The sequence below is a fragment of the Leptodactylus fuscus genome, chromosome 2, assembly GCF_031893055.1.
Source record: "Leptodactylus fuscus isolate aLepFus1 chromosome 2, aLepFus1.hap2, whole genome shotgun sequence".
Lineage (NCBI taxonomy): Eukaryota > Metazoa > Chordata > Amphibia > Anura > Leptodactylidae > Leptodactylus > Leptodactylus fuscus.
This window is the reverse complement of record NC_134266.1, coordinates 156491796-156515745: the sequence shown is the minus strand read 5'-3', so window position 1 is coordinate 156515745 and position 23950 is coordinate 156491796. Positions and strand designations below refer to the sequence as shown.

The following is a 23950-nucleotide window of genomic DNA, read 5'->3' as shown; positions in this document are numbered from 1 at the left end:
GCAGAGGTTGGTAGAGGATGGGGATAAGGGATAATATACTGTGTGGGGCCAAAAAGAAGAAGACAATATACTTTGGGAGATAATAAAGGGGGTAATATATTGTGTGTGGGACCAGTAACAAGGGAAATATACACAGTTTGGGGGCCAATAAAAAAGGTAAAAGGTAAAACACTGTGAGGGGCCCATAAAGGGATTTTTTGATGTGCATGGGTTACCATTTTAATAACTGGGTCCCCCATTGACAGAACCAAAGATTGCAGAGTCGGGTATTTGGTGCGGAGGGTGGCACCTTTCTACAGGTCACCTCAGACAGCTAAGAGCCTAGGTTCCCCCCCTGAGGAGGGGAGCAGGCTACTCCTTACTGTACATGCCCACAGCCTGAGAGAGAAAAGTGAAACGTGTTTCAGCCATGACAAGATTATTAGCAACAGAGAAAATTGATCAAATACTAAGTAAAAAAGACTTATACATTCACAAGGTATCTCAACTATGTAATATGTTTTGTTATTTAAAGGATCACCTTTTATATTTACTAGTTATGATGGTTATTCGCCATCTATCAGCTACTCATAACGCCTTGTAGGTACAGCTTGTATCACACATTTAATAGACAGTTTGCAGCTAATCCTTATGGTGGAGAGAACAGGATAAACATGAAGTACAAACCACGTGTTCATTATCAGACACTTTCTCACTCTCCATCCAGTAACTGCAACATATGAAATTTCATACAGCTCCACAAGGAAAACACAGATTATATCAAGTGCCTGTCATGGTAAAGTACTCGCAGGATAACATCAGGAACACAAGCTGCCTCTCCATAATGGAAAGCGGAATGTAAAAGGGCTAAATCAAGGTCATACCATTGCAAACCTACAATATTGTATGTAGAGTATTTCATATTTATAGGAAAAAGTCCCCATTATATTTACTATGATCTTAAAAAGATAAGACACCTTTAGAAAAAGATGCCATCTTGTAATATACTTGTTGTCGTAATTCATTCTCAAAGCTTCTATAGTCATGCCATGACCCTAAAATCCCTGCTAACTTGTGTCATCTCCAACTATCTCACCCTTTTCATTTAGGTTCCAGTGTGTGTTGCTGAACTTGACAAATCGTACAGATATACAACACAGAATCATTAGACCTGTATGGGGCTCTATGAGTGTTACATAGCAGAGCATATAAATCCCCATCCACATACTTGTGCTCAAAATGATAAACATTGGTGACAACACAGAAAAAAAGAAAAGAAAATGGAAAACAACTTTTTTTTTTTTTTTTTTTTTTTTTTTTTTTTTTACTACAAATGCTAAGTTTGTTCATAGACATGAAGTGGCCATGGTTATGAAAGCAAATGTCGTTCCTCTGACTCCACAACTGAGTCTCTGAACCTCACAAGGCCAAACCCCACTTTACTCCATGTAAAAGAAACAGGAGAAGAGCAGAGTCATTGATGTCAGAGAAATAGAGCTATGTGCTCAGCAAACTACTAATCGGAAATGGAGGGGACCCTCATTTATATAGTAAGGATGGTTATCCAATGCAATGAATGCACCGAGATACATTTTTCTATCCACACATAACCCCTTTAAGTCACTGGCCTCTTCCAAAATGTAATAATAATAATAATAAATTTTTATATAGCTCCAACATATTCCGCAGCGCTGTACAATTTGTAGGGTTCAGATACAGACAGAAAGATACATTACAAAGAAAGTCATGTCACACAATGGGACTGAGGGCCCTGCTCGCAAGAGCTTACAATCTATGAGGTGGAGGGGGTGACAGAAGAGGTAGCAGGGGCGGCATTGCTTATACAGTGGTCAGACAATCCTGTAATAGAGGTTACTGTTATTACACAAACATAAAACTTTGTGAACTGTTACCAGTCGTGACCTTTAACATGTGGATGGAGCTTGGACATATAAAGTTAGCCTGAAATGGCATCATATCATGTGGGGTAATGTGGGAGCTGGAACAGAGGAGGGTTAATTTTGGGGATTCTAATGACGGTACGGAAGGGTTTACATTAGGAATTGGGATAGGCCTGTCTGAAAAGAGTCGTTGTTAGGTTGCGCTTGAAGCTGTAGAAATTGGGAGTTAATCTGATTGTCCGGGATAGAGCATTCCAGAGAAGTGGTGCAGCTCGGGAGAAGTCTTGTATACGAGCATGGGAGGTTCTGATAATAGAGGATGTAAGTGTTAGGTCATTGAGTGGACGGAGAACACGGGTTGGGCGGTAGACAGAGATGAGGGAGAAATGTAGGGAGGTACAGCATTATGGAGAGCCTTGTGGATGAGGGTGATAACTTTATATTTTACTAGCATCTGCTGCGACATAGTCTGCGGGTTGGCGGTGGCGCTGAGCCGCTTATATGTAAGCAATCACTGTTGGTTCTGCTTGACGGTGCACACACGTGCTAACCCCTGCGTGCCCCTGGCCCCCATTGGCCCTCGCTGGGCACCGCAATCTCTCCACCTGACGGTTGTGGTGCCCCCCCCCCCCCTTCCCCCGCGCACCTGACCCCATGCAATTCCCAGGGCTTATGCTCCTTCCCACCCTGGGGCACCCTGTTCCCCCTGTGTACTGCATGGGCCAGGCCCCCTCCCACCCACAGCACCCCCTTGGTGAGCCCAACTTCGCAGGCCCCCCTGTCTCCCCTGCTGCACCCTGGCTCTCCTTCAGCAGCCCCTCTACTTTGCAGTACTCCACCGACTCTCCTGCGGCCCCCACCCGTCTGCCACCTTTAAACTTCCCTCTCAAGCAATCCCCCCTTTCCCCCTACAGTGTACTTAACGTGCTGCCCGAGCCGATGAAAGCGGCGTGTATGGCTGAGTGGCGTTGCGCAGGTGCGTGGGTCTGGAGCAAGGATGCACAGGCGTGGCCGCCGGCGAGAGATGTGTCTGGCCAGGCACAGCAGGCAGCATGGATGCGGCGCTCCAGTGCCGCGAGTAGCCGCCATGCTGGCCTTGTTGGAGAGCGGAAAACGGCCGCCCACAGAGTGGCTTTGACGTATCGGGCCGCGCCGCTGCTCCACAGGCCCGCCCACAGGCTACCGTGCACCAATGGGAGCGCCGCTGGCAGACCTGCGAGGAGGCCATCTGAGGCCCTACAGCGGAGCCGGAGTTGCGTTTCACCAGTCCCAGCGAGGCAGTCGGGGGAGTGCGCGCCACGGGAGGTGGCCTATCTTTCATTCCGGCTAAATCTCCAGGTATGTGCAAAATCTCAGCCAAATCCGTACAGGCGTTTGGCTGTGATAGTGGAACAAACATCCAAACACACAAACTTTCACCTTTATAATATTAGTAGGATTCTATAATGAATAGGCAGCCAATGTACTGAATATATGAGGATACTAGCTGGTACCCGCGACTTCGTCTGCGGTGATTGTAGAAGTGGGTATATACAGGCGTGGGTAAGGTTTTCGTAGAGTGTATAAGGTATGGGATATGAAATGTAACTTTGTATCTTGTTTTTGCTGTAATTCAGAGAATACGTGAGACTTTTGTGTTGAAGTTACTTTGTATTAGAGCTGCTATATATACGGTGTTGGTATAAACTTTACATAGTGACTTTGGGACAGAGGTATTTGAAGTTAACCCTTTCCCGCCGATGGCATTTTTTGATTTTCGTTTTTGACTCCCCTCCTTCTAAACCCCATAACTTTTTTATTTCTCCGCTCCCAGAGCCATATGAGGTCTTAATTTTTGCGGGACAAATTTTTCTTCATGATGCCACCATTAATTATTCTATATAATGTACAGGGAAGCAGGGAAAAAAATTCAAAATGGGGTGGATTTCAAGAAAAAATGCATTTCTGCGACTTTCTTACGGGCTTTGGTTTTACGGCGTTCACTGTGCAACCAAAATGACATGTCCCCTGTATTCTGTGTTTCGTTACGATTCCGGGGATACCAAATTTATATGGTTTTAGTTACATTTTTACCCCTTAAAAACAAATCCAAAACTGTTAAAACATTTTTTTTTTGAAAAGTCACCATATTCCGACAGCCGTAACTTTTTTATACGTGCATGTACGGGGATGTATATGGCGTCTTTTTTTGCGGGACTGGGTGTACTTTGTAGTTCTACCATTTTCAGGAAATGTTATTGCTTTGATCACTTTTTATTCAAATTTTTATCAGAATCAAAACAGTGAAAAAACGGCGGTTTGGCACTTTTGACCATTTTTCCCGCTACGGCGTTTACCGAACAGGAAAAATATTTGTATAGCTTTGTAGAGCGGGCGATTTTGGACGTGGAGATACCTAACATGTATGTGTTTCACAGTTTTTAACTACTTTTATATGTGTTCTAGGGAAAGGGGGGTGATTTGAATTTTTAATCCTTTTTTTTTTTGTTTTTAATATTTATTTTTACTTTTTTTAAACTTTTTTTTTTTGCATTTATTAGACCGCCTAGGGGTATTGACATGGGTGGGCGGTGTCGCGGATTGTCAGAGCGGTGGGGGTTGGCAAACATGGCTGCTCCGGAGCGTTAAAGAGAGCCTCCTGGAGTATCGTTAAGGTGAGGGCCAAAGTGGTAAAGTATATGTATATGTGATTGTGTGGGGTTAGGGGCGAGGCTGCAGAGGGCAATATGAATTTTGTGGCTTGCTATGGTCCAAAGTGTGTGAGATTGCAGAGATGGTGATGTGAGTTTGGGGTTTGTGGGGGTCCTGGGAAAAACGTATGTGCGCTATTGTGACGAAAAGTAGCCTATTGCGCAATCGGGTGTATTAACTATGTTTGTGGAAAATTTCAGCCAAATCGGTCGAGCGGGTTTTGCGTGATTGACTAACAAACATCCGAACACACAAACCCACAAACATCCAAACTCACAAACTTTCACATTTATAATATTAATAGGATTGTTATACATCCAGACTGTGAATATGTAACAGAAAGAACAGCATTTAAAACAGCAGAAAAACAAAGAAGCTTCCAGAATTTATGTCAGCTCTTTGTCAGCAAACCTAAAATATGTCACAGTGAAGAAAAAATATAACAAACCAACATCGAGGAGACTGCATGGTAGATTGTGTATTATATGCTTTTAATGATCCTCTATAACACACACACTACAGCAAACACGCAATTCTTGTCTCATCTTCTCATAGACTGGACGTATAGTCAGTGACTATTTGACTAGCAGCTACAGATTGGCATGAGATTGTGAATCAGACTGGAATTTATTATCCTCTATTTTCTGCAAACAATCTCTCTGACCAATAGGTACAGCAGAATAACACCATCTAGCAAGACTGCAGATGATTTTGCACAATAAATATATTCTAACTTTATAGTATAGCTTATGTATTGTCCAATTAGACTATGTAGCTATATGAGGTTATTTAACTCTGCATTATAACAATTCAGTGTCTACTATATTCAATGTACATTGTAATATCGGCTCTTGCTCAGTATGGATATGGCTCAGCCAATAAGACTTCATGCATATAGATACTGAATACAGGGCCCAAAGGACTCTACATGCCTATACGGTTTCTTTGGGTCCTTCCAATTCTGCAGAAAATGATTACTCTCATGGGATCCATAAAAATATGTTAGGAAAAAAAAAAAGTAAAGAATGCTGCAAGGTATGCCTTATTACTGAGCCTAAGGCCCCATGCACACCACCAAATGTGCTTCTAATGTGGGGCCAATCCTGCAGCAGAATGTACTCAGAGGACACTTAGGAGTGACATCTGAATGCATTTTGTTATGTGTTCACATCTATGAAGGCTTCCGATCCATTCTGTTCTGATCAGAACAGATGGCATGTATCCATAGACGTGAATCGGAGCTGAGCATCTTAACACAGTCATCACATGGAGAACAGAGCAATCTGCTTATAGCACTGTTCTCCAAATATTAGCTGGTAAACAGATGATTGGTGGGGGATCTGGATGTTGGACCCCTGCTGATATGATATTGGTTACCTATGTTAAGTATACAATATCAATATTATTTGTCTTGAAAACCTAAGTATATGTTCTAAACCCCACTATTATTATGCTGTTCTACATATTAATTTGTATTAGAATTTATTTTTTGAGCAATATTGATTTCATAGTGCTTTACATTTGAAAATGGGGTTTACATAAAAAAACACAAAATACACAAAATGGTCCAGGCCAGCAGTGCCCTGAGGCTTGATCCAGTGGAAGTCCTTGCCACATGTGACTGCTGAGGCAAATCAGCAACCTAAAGAAAAGGACTTGGGACATCACCTTTAACGTCTCTGTTCCTCTTCTTAGGGCGCCGATTGACCTCACTTAGAATCCCGTCCACTTTTCAGGAACTATGAAACGCCACTGCCAAATCGTAACGTTTACTCCATGTGGGGCTTCAGCCTTAGGGCCCGTTCACACGGAGTAAACACACGTGTATTTTGGCAAAATACACGTGTAAAAAATACACGTGTAGGAATAAGACTCCCATTGACTTCAATTACATTTTTTTTACACGTGTAAAAATACACATCAAAATACACGTGTAAAATGTCATTGAAGTCAATGGGAGTCTTATTTTTACACGTGTATTTTGCCAAAATACGCACTAATATATAATTAGAGCATGAGCTTTAAAGGGGCTCTATCAGCAAAATTATGCTGTATGTGCCCCACATATGCGTGAATAGCCTTTAAACGCATATGTGGGGCTCATACAGCATAATTTTGCTGATAGAGCCCCTTTAAGTATCTGTAGGATAAAATAATTTCTAATCAGTATCAGAAATGCCCTGAAGTGTTTGATGGTTATGATGATCACTCACTGTGCAGACTTTAAGTAAGTATTCTTCTTGCAGTAACAAACCATGGTTCACTAATATGACATGCTTGATGCTAAAAGTATGTTTTTCATGTGTATAAGCCGACAATCTGTCTCGCCCCCCCCCCCATCCCAAATTTTCAGTGAGTGCAGAGATTCTGAAAAGATACACACAATGCAACATACACCTACTCGTTATTATATGGTTAGTAGAGCAAAGCAGCCATTATTAATTTATATTGATCATCCAGGAAAAATGTTAAGATACTGCAGCTCAGCTCTATTCAGTTTGATAGAACTGCATTGTCATAACAAGCACAGTCCCCTGGCAAGAGTTGTGCTATTTCGCAAAAAAACAAAACACAGACCGTTTTCTAATCCTAACCAATTCCTGTAAATTCCCTATGGTTGCCCAGGGTTCCTGTCAGCATTTTACAGGAATGTAGTTCATGGACTACATCTGAGCTTGTATGAAAGCCCTGTGGTATTGTTAAAGCACTTTCACTGCCAGCAATTCTTGAACAGAGGTCCCAATAACACCTGTACAGGTATAAGACGTCTGCAAAAATTATTTTACATTTTGAAGATGTCTCATGTATACTAATACACGAGACATTAACAGGCAGTTTAACCTAAAGATGCCACCCTCCTGGCACTTAAACTTGTGTGCATGCTGTCCTGATGCCTCTTCACAGAAGACTGCCCAAACATCCTTCTATTGTTGCACAGCAGGCCTGGAGCCAAAACTATACTGAAGCTCTGGAATGGATTATGGGTATTCCGACAACCAGCCCCCAGACTGATCAGCTGTACAGAGCAGATTCCAGCGCCCATCGTATAGATTATACTCTTGAACAGCTGATCGGTGTAGAGTCACAGCTCTTGGACCCCACTGATCAAGCATTTATGGCTTAAGTTGAGGATAGCCCATATATAGCTTTTCCCCAGACAACCTGTCTAATATCCATACACTAATAATTGATCTCCCCTCCCCCCCCCCCCCCGTAACCTGTTCACTGTGCTTGAAGCAAGTAATAAAGTACAGAGTCAGATATACTATATTGGACTGTGCCAGTCTGACTTTATACTTTATCACTTAGGATGAATGGTCACAGCAGCTGCCAACCAGTATCTAGTATAACAAAGAGTACGCGGTTACCACAGTGGTTGCTGTCACCCATATAAGGCTGCTAACCACTGCGTGATTAGGCTGTATAATCGTGCAATCATTGGTGCCCACATGTGGATGGGGTTTCAGCCACATACAGCTATCACTGCCTCCATAGTCATTCACTATTTATGCATGGAGGAAAGTTACAATAAAGGTTCCCTGCATAAATAGAGACTTCTTACGTTAGGTGCAAACTGCATGGAGTCCCAAAAGATGGAGATCCTGTCCGCTTAAAAAGCAGTGACCTATGGAAACCTGCAGAGACTATAATGGGGTTCGCTAGGTTTCCGCCTGGTTTCACACAAACTGGCAGATGGAAAAGTCTTCCATGCAGGACTTTTGACTCTGCTGATTTTAAGCACAATCTGAGACTCCAATCTGAGACACTGCTGAAGTATTTTTACTCTTCCAGAAAAAAAATGTAGCACAACCATTGTTCATGGACCTGTCACCACCTCCCCAAATCAAGATAACCTAGCATGTTAATAGCTGCTGCTCCACTAATCACACCGCAGTTGGAATTTTTCTCTAGTCCCCACCATGTCTGAGCAATAAGTGCAGTAATGTATGATGTCTAATGCGCTATTTAAACTCTGTAATCTTGGAACGGTGGTGTTAGGGAGTGTGACGCTAGGTTCACACTAGCGTTCAGGTCTCCGTTCTCAGCTTTCCGTCTTCTGCATGCAGAAGATGGAAAGCTGTCAGAGCGGGTCCGGCCGTGAGCGTTTTATGCTCTCTGCCACGAAACCGTTTTTTTTAAAACCGGACACAGAGTACTGCATGTCCAACTCTGTGTCCGATTTTAAAAAAACGGTTTCGCAGCGGAGAGCATAGAACGCTCACCGCCGCTCACGGCTGGACATCTTTCAAGCCCATTCAAATGAATGGGTTTGAAAGAGTCCTGCAGCTTTCCATCTCCTGCCTCTGTTTTGAGCAGGAAACGGAAACCTGCAGAACGGAGACCGGGCGCAGATGTGAACGAGCCCTGATTCAGAGCTACAATCAGAAGCAGCCAGAGACAGAGCTCAGAACTATACCCCTTGTCTGCTTCTGCCTGACACCGCCCTCCTGACAGTACAGAGCATAAAATAGCATATTAGACACCAAACATAACAGCATCGATTGCCTGGGAACAGTGGGGCTAGGGAAAAAATATCCAACTATGCCTGAATCAGAGGAGCCTATCAATTGACGTAAGGAGCTGGACTTGTTGAAGGTGGATAAAGGTCCTCAATAACAATCTCTTCAATCATAACTATAGCAAATTAATAGGGTATATCTTAAATGTATGATGATATCTCACATTTTCCGATAAATGAAATAGATGACTTTCCCTTTATCTCCATTAGCATTGCAAAGAAATAATAATTGAAAAGTGATGTAACTGGTTTCATGTTCTCATCAGTACCTCCAGTAAGCAAGAAAATAAGATACAGGTCATGCCACTTCTGGATGGTTAGCCCATTTGCTGTTTAATCCTGCCTTTCAGAGTCAGCTCTATCCCAGGAACTAGTTTGCCAGTACATCACTCTCCTATGATTGCGTAACTAGAAGAAAAAGTGAATGGCAGATGTGAATGAGAATCTCTACTGTACAGGAGGATCGATCCTTTTCATTTATCACACAGTTCACTTTGCTCTTGGCAGCTTCATAAATCCAGTCTCTTTCCACAACAGGGCAAATAATGGCACATACACCAATGTATAAGGAGACTATTACTTTTATTTATATTGGTTTTACATCTCCATTGGTATTTCTTTACATTTTATAAATTAAATGGCAATACCATGTTTGAACAAGACAACCAATTCACGGCTAAGTGAATCCCAGAATCTCCCCATCCCAGATTCCACTTAAACTGGACAGAGAGAAAAGTCCTGCAAAGAATCTATGGAGTCTGCAGGTTACTGTGTAACTGATTTTTAAGTGGACAGGGTTTCCATGCGGACCCAAAGGACAGAAAGCTGAATGCTAGTGTGAACCTAGCATAAAAGAAACTACTGAACAGTATAATGGTATTCCTCACTGTAAAAAGAAATTAGCATAGTGCTATATATGATTTTTATGGATGCAATAGAACAGCCTGCTGTGCTACTCAGTACAGCAAAAAAGCCCACCTTAAGGAGGCTAGAGGAACATTTTTTGGGCTTCTCTCAGGTGAATGAAGTTCTACGTTTTGCATATGCACCAGCAGCTTTTCCAGAGCATGTTTCAAGTGGATACTGACAAAAACATTTTATTTTGCTTGTCTATATAGTGCCAATATATTCCACAATGCTTTACCAGTGTGGTCATCACTCCCTGATCCAGGTAGAGCTTCACAATCTAGATTCCCTATCAATATGCCTTTGGAGTGTGAGATTAAACAAGAGTACCCCAGAGGAAACCCATACACACGGGAAGAAAATACAAACTCCTCACGGTTGTTGTTCTCAGATGGATTTGAACCCAGGACTCCAGCGCCAGGAAGGTCATCATCATTTATCTGACAGTATGAGCTGTTTTACAGTGCCCATGCACAACAATGCAATAGACCTTGCCATGCTGTACATAAGTCATTTTACCTCTGCATAAAAGCACTGTATAACACCAAAAAGACACGTAAGTAACTATGCAACTACTTCAAAAAAACACAATTTCAACTGCAATCTGAGTATTAGTTTAATGTATGTAATACTCAAATTATAGCTTAAAATGAGAGAGAGAAAATAACTACTATGCTCATCTTGCACATGCTGTTACATAGGAGGGCTGGGGGTTGCCTGACTTGTCAGCGCTTCACTCCGAAACACAAAACAAACAGCCCACAATTATTATTATAATCATCAACACGTTATATTTTTCTATACAAGCACTGGATTTATATCTTTACATATAATGTTATACAGATTGTGTATACTGCATAGCTTTTCAGAGCACATAAAGTACATAGTATAAATGCTCAGTTACTTTTATCTTATTTTGAAACACAGAAGTCAGAATGGCCTGAACAGTCTGCGATAAATTAAAAATAAAAAAAAGAAGGGGGGGGGGGTCTGCAGTCCACACATTGCCTGGCAATGTGTGCTGAATATGCAAAGTTAGCTCTTAGCGTTTTAAAGAAGTATTTTCTACTTCTTAGGAGATGAACAGCTTATGTTCTCCGGCGTATCTCTAATATATATATATATATATATATATATATATATATATATATATATATATATATATATATATATACACACACACATACACACTCACCGGCCACTTTATTAGGTACACCATGCTAGTAACGGGTTGGACCCCCTTTTGCCTTCAGAACTGCCTCAATTCTTCGTGGCATAGATACAACAAGGTGCTGGAAGCATTCCTCAGAGATTTTGGTCCATATTGACATGATGGCATCACACAGTTGCCGCAGATTTGTCGGCTGCACATCCATGATGCAAATCTCCCGTTCCACCACATCCCAAAGATGCTCTATTGGATTGAGATCTGGTGACTGTGGAGGCCATTGGAGTACAGTGAACTCATTGTCATGTTCAAGAAACCAGTCTGAGATGATTCCAGCTTTATGACATGGCGCATTATCCTGCTGAAAGTAGCCATCAGATGTTGGGTACATTGTGGTCATAAAGGGATGGACATGGTCAGCAACAATACTCAGGTAGGCTTTGGCGTTGCAACGATGCTCAAATGGTACCAAGGGGCCCAAAGAGTGCCAAGAAAATATTCCCCACACCATGACACCACCACCACCAGCCTGAACCGTTGATACAAGGCAGGATGGATCCATGCTTTCATGTTGTTGACGCCAAATTCTGATCCTACCATCCGAATGTCGCAGCAGAAATCGAGACTCATCAGACCAGGCAATGTTTTTCCAATCTTCAATTGTCCAATTTCGATGAGCTTGTGCAAATTGTAGCCTCAGTTTCCTGTTCTTAGCTGAAAGGAGTGGCACCCGGTGTGGTCTTCTGCTGCTGTAGCCCATCTGCCTCAAAGTTCGACGTACTGTGCGTTCAGAGATGCTCTTCTGGCTACCTTGGTTGTAACGGGTGGCTATTTGAGTCACTGTTGCCTTTCTATCAGCTCGAACCAGTCTGGCAATTCTCCTCTGACCTCTGGCATCAAGAACGCATTTCCGCCCACAGAACTGCCGCTCACTGGATTTTTTTTCTTTTTCACACCATTCTCTGTAAACCCTAGAGATGGTTGTGCGTGAAAATCCCAGTAGATCAGCAGTTTCTGAAATACTCAGACCAGCCCTTCTGGCACCAACAACCATGCCACGTTCAAAGGCACTCAAATCACCTTTCTTCCCCATACTGATGCTCGGTTTGAACTGCAGGAGATTGTCTTGACCATGTCTACATGCCTAAATGCACTGAGTTGCCGCCATGTGATTGGCTGATTAGAAATTAAGTGTTAACGAGCAGTTGGACAGGTGTACCTAATAAAGTGGCCGGTGAGTGTATATATCCTTAACTGCTGAACTTTAGTCAGGTGCTCTTGGTTCCCATATGTAGGTACCTCCAACAACATCAATTCAGCTCTGTACCTACACCACAGTTACCTGACCCTGGATAGACTTACCAGTAGATAGCCATTTTGGGTAAAGGTCACTAGCTTGTAGTTGGACATTCTGGAGGTTCTCTGGATATGTGCTTATTAGGGATCTTGGATGAGGAGTACTGGACTCCTTATGACAGGACCTTTATGTAAAACCTCAATTCCTGTCAAGAATGCACTATCAGTAAAATGGATACGTATGAGGCCACTCCATGTAGTCTCTTCACACAAAATGAGAACTTGTACCTATTTCTTTAACATTCCCCTTACAATTATTATATAATACAATGATTGAATCATGCATTACTGCATGTTTTATCATATTCATTGTGGATTGAGAGAAAAGCCCTTTATAAAACCGCATGTGCAGGAGGACATGAAAGGTACCAAAATTTGGTCAAATCTGGTTGGTATCAGGCACCAAAATTACCTGTGCTTGTTGCTTGGGAATGGTGGGGGCTAAAGAGAAAATTTCAACTGTGCTGGAATCAGTGGAGCAGCGACCATTAACAGATTCTAAGAAATGTAATAGGTAGAGGTGGTGAAAGGTCTTCTAACTATACTACCGTATCCCTTGTGCTCTCACAGAATGTGCCTCATTTACACTAGAAATATGCTGTACACTAACAATAAATCTCTCCTACACTGTTTCAGTAACCGTGAATATTATTACACAAAGTCAAAATAAAAACCTCAGGTTTGCAACTTTCTACAGGCCAACTGCAACATAAATTGACAATTGGTTGTTTTGTGCTTCCCATGCCACTTTCCTGAAAATTCCACATTTATTATCATTTGGCATAATGATGCTAAGGCACACTCTCTGGTGTTAAAGAGATTCTATCATTAAAATCACATTTTTTTTCTCGATCACACATAGGAATAGCCTTAAGACAGGCTATTCTTCTCCTACCTTTAGATGTCTTCTTCGTGCCGCCGTTCGGTAGAAATCCCGGTTTTCGTCTGTATGCAAATGAGTTCTCTCACAGCACTGGGGGCGGGCTCCAGCGCTCAAACAGCACTGGGAGCATCCCCAATGCTGCGTGAGAAATCTCCAGCGCCACCTCCATCTACTTCAAGAACAGCCTCTCTGCACATCTTCTTCCGGAGCTGGGTTCAAACTTCTACGCAAGCGCAGTTGGCTCTGCCGTCAGGCCTCGGTCAGAGCCAACTGCACATGCCCGCCTGGTATAAGTGCCCATTTTCTTGTGGTAATCTGGGGTAAGCGGCCCACAAAAAAAAAAATGGCCGCGCACATGTGCAGTCGGCTCTGCCCAAGGCCTGACGGCAGAGCCGACTGTACATGCGTAGAAGTTTGAACCCAGCTCTGGAAGAATGCGCGCAGAGAGGCCGTTCCTGAAGAAGATGGAGGCAGTGCGGGAGATTTCTCTTGCAGCATTGCGGAAGCCCCCAGTGCTGTTTGAGCGTTGAGGACCGCTCCCAGTGCTGCGAGAGAACTCATTTGCATACAGACAAAAACCAGGATTTCTACCGAATGGTGGCACAGAGAACACATCTAAAGGTAGGAGAAGAATAGTCTCTCTTAAGGCTATTCCTACGTGTGGTTGAGAAAATTTTTTTTTGATTTTAATGATAGAATCCCTGTAAAACCAAACTTCATAAATCTTTCCAGTAACACCATATACTCTATTTGAATATCTTTAGTGAATTATTTATGGGGATAACGTCTATCCTTAGGGAGAGACCACCTTCTCAGGTGTGTGGAGACTTATACAGCCATAGTTGCTCCACTGCAAGGGAACATGGGAAGAATATGCAAATCTGTCTCCCAAGATGTAAACAGGGAGACAGTGCCTCTGTTATGCTGCCCTCTATAGCAAGCACCCTGAACAACATGCCCGACTTCCCAATAGTCTTTACTGCATGATGCGAGGTTATAATCGAATTATAACCTCGCATCATGCAGTAAAGACATCTGGGAAGTCGGGCATGTTGTTCAGGGTGTTTGCTATAGAGGGCAGCATAACAGAGGCACTGTCTCCCTGTTTACATCTTGGGAGACAGATTTGCATAGTGAATTATTGAAAGAAAAAAAAAAAAAAAAAAAACTCAGGACAGTAACTATAACCATAGCTTGGGATATCCCTTTTGCAGAAGTTTACTTTTCTCACCTTTAACAAAACCACCATGCTCTGTAAGTTAGAAGGGCACCGCCTACAGCAGCAACATCCTTTGTAAAGTGAAGAGAGGCTGGCATGAGTTGTTACAGCCAATTGAAAGTTAAATCCTCATTACTTAAGACTACTGTAACAATAACAAGGTGTTAATTGATACTTGTGTTATACTAGAACTGCAAAGATAAATCCAAATCTGATGCCAAGATAAAGAAGCTAGAACAAACCAGAAATAGAAAGCACACACATACAAACATAAATTTCACTAGGACTGAATACTCACAGGTACAGCCTGTAAATACATTTCAGTAGTCCAGATAATATTGTTTTAGTAAACTACTTTTTTCAGAACATGGAGTCTGGCTGGTGCACATGGCCAAAACCTCAGCCATTTAAAGTAACCAAGTGCCATACAATTTAGTTAAAACATTTTTTTTTCCAAAATCATGCAGCCATTTGGGTTACCATCACATTTGGGATGGACTTAAGCTGAATGCAGCAGCTAAACCCTTACTGACACCATGCACTAGTACGGCTCTCTACGTGTAGCGGGTAAGAAATGATACTCTCGTCTACAAAGACAAATCAATAATCTCTCCTGACATTACACAACTTTAGATCTGTTCCCCACAGTGCCTAGTGCTCATCAATGAATTAATTCCAAATGGAACATTTCAGAAGATCATTAGCATGGATTACATACATTATCGAAGTAGATGGCAAGCAGCAGGATCAATACTATTCATCTATAGCCTTCAGCAGACAGATTCAGTTTTTAACTTTGCTTTCTACTTTTTGCATTAACATTGGCTTATTCTCATCAAGACTAAACACAAAGTTTACTCTACTGGTATATCCAAAGAAAATCTGCTGTATTATCTAAATTGTTACCCAGTATGTTTAAAAATCTGAAAAAGGTAAAAATAAAACCAAAGCACTCAAAATTATTACTGTACTTGAGAAAGAGTAGTGCGGTGAGTACATTTGCAAATTTACACCAATATTAAAATGACAGTAAGATGTGCAATACATATTTATTATTATTATTATTATTATTATTATTATTATTAATAATAATGTTGAATTTATTGTGTTTTAGCTGTATAAAGTATACACCATCATTGGTTTTCTTTATTTCATTTCTATTCATGAAATAAAGCAGACACAGGAAAAAGCTACATACAAGCTCCATGCAGTTGATGCAATTGGATTTGTGCTAACCACCATGCCACCTACCAAGCTTCTTTCTACCAGTTCTTTTGCTTTGGTACTTGCTCTGGTCTAAGCTTTTACAGTTTACTTATATTGAAAAATTATGAGTCATGTAAAACCTAGTGCCACTGAAAACTGAAACTTTATAAAGTGCCATAAGCTTCCAGGGTTCTGGACACACACAAAAGTGTTAAAACACATTAAAATCAACAATGACTAATTTGAAAAAAACAAGTACTATGAACATGAGCAGACAAAGTGACAGGCTGGTAGTGGTGGTGGAGAGACAGCTCTGACTGTGAGCACCAACAATGTACTAGACCAGTGATGGCGAACCTTTTTGAGACCGAGTGCCCAAACTGCAACCCAAAACCCAATAAATTATCGCGGAGTGTCAACACGGCAATTTAACCTTAAAACTCTGTGCATTCACAAATTACAGTCGTGTGAATGGGGCTTTACAGAGCTTGTACTGAAAAGTAAAGGTCTGTGCTTTTGGTACTTTTGAACAATTAATGTTATTACAGCCTGTTCTAATATCATGTCTGAGTATAAAACAGATACTGTGTGATATGAATAGTGAGGGGACCCCACACAGTACAATCTGCCCCGCAGCGGCCCCCACACACACAGTACAATCTGCCCCGCAGCGGCCCCCGCACACAGTACAATCTGCCCCGCAGCGGCCCCCGCACACAGTACAATCTGCCCCGCAGCGGCCCCCGCACACAGTACAATCTGCCCCGCAGCGGCCCCCGCACACAGTACAATCTGCCCCGCAGCGGCCCCCACACACAGTACAATCTGCCCCGCAGTGGCCCCCACACACAGTACAATCTGCCCCGCAGTGGTCCCCACACACAGTACAATCTGCCCCACAGTGGCCCCAAGAAAGGATTATACCTGTATACTCCACAGTAGCCCCCCTCCCTTACAGTATTAAATGCTCCACAGTAGCCCCCCTTCCAACACAGTATTAAATGCTGCACAGTAGTTCCCCCTCCCCACACAGTATGAAATGTTCCTGTACCAGATTCCCCGTTAGTGAGCGATCCGGACATCCGCACGTGTGCCAGCAGAGGGGGCTCTGCGTGCCCTCTCTGGCACACGTGCATAGGTTGGCAATCACTGTACTAGACTGCAATGCTTAGAGTGTATTATAAATGGCTAAAATAGGAGTGCATTAAATAATCTTTATGGGATTAAAACGTAATACTATGTGAAGACCAAGAGTTGAAAATAGTATTCTGGCAGCAGAAAATGTTACAAAATAACAGTGCTCACCTGCTAACTCTCCCATAAATCTAGCCTCGATTGTCTGGTGGCCTATGTGGCCTTTGTTCACATGACTACTGTACATGGTAGCACCACTGAGAAGACCAGATGTCTGTCTGCAGTCCTCACATAGGTGTACAACATATCATCACTACAGTAAAATAAACACCAAAAAGATATCCGCAGCCTCAGGGGATTTATCATGAGAGTACTGTTTGATTTTTTTTTTTTCTCTTATAATATATTCTTTTGCCCTATAAATTTTTGAATTTCTTATACAATTCCTTAAACATAGATATAATGCTTCCATTACCAAATATTTGTTAAGGGTGAAGAGAGGATGTACAAACTACCCTATAAAGCGTTTTCACAGGAAGTCAGAGAGGTTTAAGCTTATAAATAGTGTCAACATAGTTCACACTTAAAGGGGTTATAGAGAATGTGATGCCTTATATGTGCAATTCCTTCTCCTATCCTGTAGACACAGAATACCGTATAACTGACAAAGTTTATCAATGAACAGAAGCATTAACTAACGTCATTGAGAACACGTCAGGAGTTTGTTTCAACCCTAAACTGACCCAAGCATGTGCAGCATCAAGTAATGACCTTTCCAATGGTTTCTGTCACTAAGATTTCTGTTGCAGAAAACTCAAGTCATAAGCTTTAAAACCTTAGATCAGCATATACAAGTTTACCTGACCTGACCGGTTCCCTTTAAGATTACTTGAAGTGCAAGATAACTCTGAATGGCATTCGTGATGGAACTTGTAGCTCCAAAAACAGGTTGATGGCCACAGGCACTAGCTGACCACTCCTTCATTTTTACTTGTTGAAACAAGCTGTGAAATAGTAGAAGCAAATAACAACAGAAGACAGATATGAGACCTTCTGCTAGAATATGGAGGTTACCTGTGAAACAGAACATCAAAAGTGCTACTATTTGCCATGGCTTTAATAGAGAAGTATGCAACCCACTTCTAACAAAATTTTACTAAGGCTAGGTTCACATTTGTGATTGCTCAACATTTGGGGATTCTGTCCTGCATTCCGCTTGAAAAATGCTCTCTGCATTTTCCGGGCAGAAACTCTGGCACACCCCATTATAGTCTAGTCTATGGGGTCTGCGGGTAACCACTTTTTAAGCAGCATGGGTTTCCATTTTTCGGGTTTCTAAGTAGACCCAAAGAACACAAACCCAAGCGCAGGAGTGAAATTAGCGCAAGTCTAATAAAATCCCAATGCTAATATGGCACAAATTTATTCCTCTACAAGAAATAATTGGTACATTTTTTTGCACCGCCATATGTGATATTAAAGGGGTTGTCTGTGCAAAAATTTTATATTTTAAATAGGCCAGGAGGAGGTGAAAAAAAAAATGTATAATTATTTTTTTGCCTGGACAACCTCTAAGTGTGGGTTAATAACTATGTCGGAAAAGTTATCTGAAGGAACATTTTCCAAGCCATTTCAAGTATGCATCTTTAACATGACAAACTTGGGCCTGTGTCCAACAAGCAGTAGAAAAATCTGGAATCCACATTGTCCCACACAGAATTCTCTCAACTGGTTTTCATCAAGCGTGTTCGCTTTTCAGCAGTATAATTATTTAACTGGGAATTTTCCTCGATACTTAACATTTTTCATGTCCAATAAAATCCCTGAGCATAGAGACTCATTTCTCAGCCTCTGGAACAAAGATATATCAGATTGCACAAGGTCATGCAGAACTAGGATGACATTTTCAAAGGATGTAGTGCTGCTAATGCATCAGGATTCTCCAATCTTAATGTCAAAACCTTCTTGCCCAAACAAAACGCTAGAAAATGTTACAAATTATAAAACAACGTGACAGGCTATTAGGGTGTAATCTCTGAATAACGGTGGATATATTTGTGATAAGCCAGACGTTGCTCAGTGGTTGAGGAAGGCGCTTGGCTGAGCTCCAGGGACAGCTGATGTGATGTGGTATGCACCTGATCCTTCCATTACAACATACCATGGAAATATAGAAGATGAGCAGAAGATGACCACTTAACTGATTTTTCCTGACTTGGGTGACAACCTGCAGGAAGCCAGCTTATGAATGTAATGAGAGTTATGGTGCACCATGTCAATTAAAGCACTAATAGGAGCACTTGTCAGCATGCACCATTCACATTATCAAGGCATAGGAACATGGATTATAGCTTTGAATAATAAACTCATCATGTTATTGGATGAAACTTAATAGGGATTGAACAAGGTCTTGCAATGTAAAGCTTAAATAGTGACAAACATGAAAGCATATCATTATTCTTAATAGGTTCTAATGGAGCCAATTGTTTTAGTAACCTATACAGCATGTAGCAACAATTACCGATGAGACTGCTGATCCCCACATACAGACATTAAAATCAGTGGGTGATGCCAATATTTACCTACTGTGTATAAGAACCCTGTTCACAGGGATTATATTGCGTCAATTTTGGTGCAGATTCCGCTTCTGAAGCATCAGGTCTTGAAGCAATATAGATCCATATAATACTGCTAGTTCAAGTCATTATACCTGCAGTCAGACAGAGATTTGGATGTAATACTGTATATCCGTATAATAGGGACCTATTATAGCCGTGTAAAAAAAAAAACAAAAAAAAAACACAGGCTAGGGCCCCAAGTAGCAGGCCGCAACCAAAAAGCACTGTGAGAAAATGACCCGTGTTTTCCCGCAGAGCTTTTCACAGAAAGGTAAACTCTGTGGACTAAGTTTCAATTATACTTATAGAGAAAACGCCAGCATTTCCGTAGGTATAACAGACCTACTGCGATTTACAAGGATAAACATTGTTTGAAATTGCAGCATGTCCGATGCAGATATTTTTCTACGACGTGTGGATGGGATGAGCCAGAATTTTTGTAGGTACTATAAAAAACAAACAAACACCAAATTGCAGGATTTAAGCTACATGAGGCCTGGGCTATATAGTGATCAATATAGAGTCACTAATCACACCCGCTTCTAGTCAGCAAACCATGTGGCAACAAGATGAAACCCTATAATGGTGAAGAAATGTGACCTTGACAGCAACCTTGAGATTGCTGTTGAAAAGATTGATACTGGAAATTGGAAATATGTTGTTAGTTTTTTGGGGGGTTTGCATACAACATTCTGGTGAATTTACAGAGACCATTAAGAAGAATTTCCAATGTGCACCAATGGGGCTGCTTCAACACATTAGAGGGTCTGCTGCATAATGCCCTTTATTTTATTTTTTTAAAATATTCATTGGATCAGACATTTTGGAAAGAAGGTAGTGTTGGTACCCATGTGCCCTTTTCAATCTAAGTGAGACTGGAGACACACAGGATGTGTTGCTGCAAAATAAGCAATGACTAAACCAATATGATATCCAGAAGCAATATTGTGGTTGAAATTTAAACAAACCCCATCCACACACAAAAAAAAAAAAAAAAAAAAAAAAAAAAAAACCCTCAGTGAGGCTAATTCCCCGCACAGCAAATTGCTGTAAAAAACGCTGTGGAAAATATGTTTTTCCTGGAAACCACCACGATGATTTTGGAAATCACAGAGCATCTGCTGTACGAATTTTCCGTAATGTGTGGATGGGATTCTATTTAACCCTTAAGTACTATCATGGTGTCTATCATACCCCACTATCATACACATATCATTATGATAGACACTATGATAGTAATGAAGGGTTAAAGTTGTCGACCAGGACCTAAAGGTAATTGGTACTGATAACTTGTCCACAGGATTGGTCATCAGTATGAAGGCGGATGGGATCTGACATCGAGATCCTGTCACAAACAGGTGTTTTGACCGCCAGAAGCCATATGCTAGCTATATTTCTAGATACAGCCCTAGTCCTACTCAGGTGAATGGGAGCAGGGCTGTAGTTCCAGGTGTCACCACTGTACTATACAGACTGGAAGCTGTATATAGTGTACAGAGCTCTGTAGTGATGGTGCCTAGAACTGAAGCCCCTTACCTATTCACTTGAATAGGCGCAGGGCTGCTTCCAGCCTTCTATGGCTTCTGGCAGCCAAAACACCTATTCAGGACTAGGTCTCAGTGTGGGACCCCAACCGATCTGATTTAGATGACTCATCCAGTCCATAGGTCATCATTATCAATTACCTTCAGATCCTGGACAGCCCCTTTAATATTACATTCATATTCAGACCTTGTTCTGGAGAAAAAAAAAAAAAAAGAAGATGTAGTCTGAGAATAAAAGGGAGCAATTTGAGTGGTTGCCATGGACAACTCATCCTCTTCTTCTTTGCACAAGTTGTAATGAATCTCTTTAGATATCAGATTTGAGCTATTGAGTAGATTCATGATTTTCAGATTATAACCATCAATGACGCAATCATATTTTGTGACGATCAGAGTGTTCATCCAATAAATGGCTAGAAATGTCCATATATTGTTCAATCACCTCGGTCAAGAATCTGTTAGGAAAATATATACACCCAGGCAATGATTCCCATTTCCTATAGTAACCCACAGCAACACCGCTGCCATGCACTTCTCTAAAAACTTGTTCCATGTATGGGTAGCTTTCTCTACATTGTAAAAAGACAAAATTCCAAGCTCTGCACCAAAACAACATCAAAGAGGATTAACAAAGCAGATCAATAGGATCTGTCTGCAACATGTAAAAACTCTGTCATCCACTGCCTCTATAAAGAAGAGCAAAAGCCAGAATGAATCCAAAAAACAAGCGATGTGTAACCAAGACTACACCAGGAGAAGGGGACGGGATCATTCCCTGGCGCACAGAGCTGTCCGTAGAATGACAAGGCTACTGGCAGGGCAGGGGTTAATTGTAACCGGACTAACAAGTTTATTAAAGCATCTGGAGGAGGATCATCTCTGTGATCTCCAATAGCACACACTAAAGACACAGCCTCCAACAGAGATTATATACTATCCTGCTAGGACTCAGGATTCGCTTTGCTGTTCCCATTGCTGTAATGAATATGATTTTTAGGATGCTGCACTCGGCTGCATCAAACCGTAACTTTACATCAAATTATACATCTATATATGATGAGCTATCTGGTCATGTCACTATTCACTAAAGAAGAGGTGAGTTTACCATATGTCATACTACACGATCCACAATGTGGATTTAATGAGTTTATCAAACTTGCATGTTCTGCACTGTACGCAAATGCATTTCCACAAATAGGGAAGATCTTTATGGGAAGAAGTTCTTTTAGCTCACCATCTCCATGTGTACTCCAACGTGTGGCGTCCTTCAGGGTGCAGATGGACAGACAGACTACATCCACAACAACTAGTGTCAGAGAAGAAATCTCTCAATCCTGCACTCCATCCAGGAATTGAAAAACTTGACTTTTATCAAAGAAATAAAATAATTTCATGGAAGAGGAGTATACTAACATAGCTGACAGCTAACTGGTGACTATACAAAAATATAGCCACAAACACACCAGCACAGCAAGTACCTCCCCCTGCACACCAGTGTAATGGGGCAGCCTACCAGCAGGTCTCACTATTAACCCTTCCCACACTTCATAGTCCTATATAGTGGATTGCTACAACATTACACAAAATATATACACCAATAATAAAATACATGGCTATATATGCAGCAGTATGGTATTACTTTAAAATCAGTGCAGGTACATAAGAGCTGAACATGGATGAAGTCCTGGATGGAGTGCTGCAGTAACATAGTTCTCCACACAGATACATTCCCTGCTCTATGCTGCACTCCATCCATCACATGTATCCACTGCTGGACTACTACATGCACGGAATTCCCAATCAGCACTGCAGAGGAGCCCCGAGCCCTGGAACATGTATGAGTAGTGTGAGAGGTAAGTCTCACCTGTGCAGCCGCCGTGTACCCGCAGCAACTCCTGCAGCCTCCTCACTCCCCGGCTATACATGTCAATGTGCCTGTGTGTATGCACTGACTCCACGGAGTGCCGATGAAACCTGACGTCTGATTGGCTGCTGAAGGAAAGGCGTCCTATTGGCTGAGCTGAGTGCAGCAGCCGGGCTGTGAGGTGATAATGTTCGCCTACTGAGCGGTCAATACTCGGTGCTGTGTGCTGTTGTGATGCTGAATATGGAGCGGCCTCCCGGCTCAATACAAAGCTGGCAGCCCTCCAGAGCAAACAGCATATTAATCATGGAGTAATAATGCAGCCGTACACGGCCCCACACACCGACCATTTCATGCACACAAGTCCAGTCACTTCTGCTTTTAGTTTCTGTGGCTTTTTAGTTTTACTTCCCAAAAAAGAATTTCTCCACAGCGTTCAGAAATCTACCATGAACTCTATTTCTAGACGAGGGCTTCACTGAGACTGTTGTGGAACAACATGAAGGTGACATACTGGGACATCACCTGTAATGGGTGTCAGTGGTCAACGCAAGGGCTCAGAAATATAAGGGCTCGTTCACAAAGGGCAAGAGGGGTCGGATTTTAGCGCTGAATCCACGTCAGAATCCGCCCCCTCACAACAGAAGTCTATGAAGACTAGAGATGAGCGAACACTAAAATGTTCGAGGTTCGAAATTCGATTCGAACAGCCGCTCACTGTTCGAGTGTTCGAATGGGTTTCGAACCCCATTATAGTCTATGGGGAACATAAACTCGTTAAGGGGGAAACCCAAATTCGTGTCTGGAGGGTCACCAAGTCCACTATGACACCCCAGGAAATGATACCAACACCCTGGAATGACACTGGGACAGCAGGGGAAGCATGTCTGGGGGCATAAAAGTCACTTTATTTCATGGAAATCCCTGTCAGTTTGCGATTTTCGCAAGCTAACTTTTCCCCA

General features: G+C 41.9%; 1 protein-coding gene across 4 annotated transcripts in view; it reads right to left on the bottom strand.

The window, feature by feature from the left end:
- The window catches only part of CAMKK1 (calcium/calmodulin dependent protein kinase kinase 1), a 178156-nt gene extending 155041 nt beyond the window's left edge, over positions 1-23115 (bottom strand). For 3 of the 4 annotated variants that reach the window (XM_075264891.1, XM_075264894.1, XM_075264895.1), the window contains exon 1: positions 22989-23115. The gene's annotated coding sequence lies outside the window, so the exon portion shown is untranslated. Of the gene's footprint in view, positions 1-22358; positions 22509-22988 lie in introns of those variants that run through there. The other variant, XM_075264892.1, reaches the window with a different exon arrangement.
- Positions 23116-23950: the final 835 nt, after the last annotated feature.